Below are 1,830 nucleotides of genomic sequence, written 5' to 3' on the forward strand. Positions count from 1 at the left end.
TCTTGGTGATTTATGTATGTAATTTCTCCCCACTCAAAATTCAAGTAAACAAATTTGCTTATTTTGCAGAAAAGTGTGTGATTCTAATCTTGTTCACTGAGCTAAAAACTTCCCCGAAGGTCCTAAAGTGCAGGGATGGGGAACCTGTGGCTCTCCAAATGTTGCTGCACTCCCAACTCCCATCAGACACAGCCAGCAGAGCCTGTGGCCAGGAATGATAGGGGAAATCTCTGAAGGGCCCAGCACCATTTTGCCTTCATGCAATGGAGCCTTTTGCAGATGCTGCCTCTGGTCTAGAGCACTAGAGTTCCCGTGAGTGTGGGTATTGCCCTTCTAACAGAGGGGTGCCTTCAGATGCATACCATTTTCCATGAACAGAATTTCTTTATCCAGTCTTCACAACAAGCAGAGCTAGAAACATGCCACTTTTTAAAAATTCACAGGTAGGAAGAGTTCTTGAAGAGAGTTCGTTCAGACTCTTCCCCACCCCATCACTTCTCTATTACCATAGCTCTGCCATTTTCCTTTCATTAAAACACATCCTTGTTTCTACTACCATTTATTACGCTGCCTGGGTAAAGAGGCTTCAAATTCGCATTAAACACTGATCTAGGAGAGTGGGGAGCCAGGCGTTCTGGCTTTCTTCTTCTAAGCTATGCCCAAACCTGGAGATCATTGCACAGAGCCACTTGGCAGTCCTTTCTTCACCACCTCCTGCTCGTCTTCTGGCTGTGCTACACTTTGATCTCTAGTATACCAGTTCCATTCACAACTGGAAATGTATAGATGAAAATGTAGAGCCGGCATGTGCGCAGGCTCGTTCCCTTTCTTACATCTATAATGATTAACAACATATTAAAGTGTCATCATTGCAGAGTTTGTGAGATTCACTTACTATACCAGGCATACTACAACACACTTTTGTTTTAATGTGGAAAAAGATGGTTCGAGTGCTGGACTACAACCTGGGAGACCAGAGTCTGAATCCCTACTCATCCATGAAGTACACTGGGTAACCTTGGGTCAGTCACCACTTCTCAGCCTAACCTACCTCACAGGGTTGTTGTAGGGATTAAATGGGGAGGAGGAAAAGTGTGTATGCCACCTTGAGCTTCTTGGAGGAAAGGCAGGATATAAATGTAATAAAAACAAACCAAGCAGTAATGAACAGGATAAATATCTGGAAGTGTGTGAGGACCACTTCACACATATCCCATCTTCAGAACCCAGGTCCAGGTATGTAACCACTTGGTTATAAGAGCTTCATGTAAACAATGACAGTACAGTGGTGCCTCGCAAGACGAAATTAATTCGTTCCGCAAGTTTTTTCTTCTTGCGAGTTTTTCGTCTTGCGAAGCACGGTTTCCCATAGGAATGCATTGAAAATCAATTAATGCGTTCCTAGGGAAACCGCTTGCCAGGCTGGCGGTGCGGAGAAGGGCTTTTCTCCCCACCGCAAGCCTTCAGCACAGGTACGGGAACAGAGGGGAAGGCGCGCAGCGCTTTCCCTCTGTTCCCGGGGCTTGCGTGGGAGGAGGGTTTTTCCTCCCCACCGCCAACGTTCAGAACAGCATTCTGAATGTTGGCGGTGGGAAGGAAAACCCTTCTCCCACCCCAAGTCTTCAGGACAGCCATCCGAAGGCTGGCGCGGGGAGAAGGTCTCTCCGCCCCCCCACACACACACCAGGCTTCGGTGCATCCTTCAGAGGCTGCTGCCATAGTCACGCGTCACTTCTCCAGCTGGGAGAGGGTCGCGGGGCTATGGCTTCTTTAGCCCCGCGCGCGCTCTCCCGGCTGGAGAGGTGACGCTCGGCTATGGAGGCTCCTGCC

The sequence above is a fragment of the Podarcis muralis genome, chromosome 7, assembly GCF_964188315.1.
Source record: "Podarcis muralis chromosome 7, rPodMur119.hap1.1, whole genome shotgun sequence".
NCBI lineage: Eukaryota > Metazoa > Chordata > Lepidosauria > Squamata > Lacertidae > Podarcis > Podarcis muralis.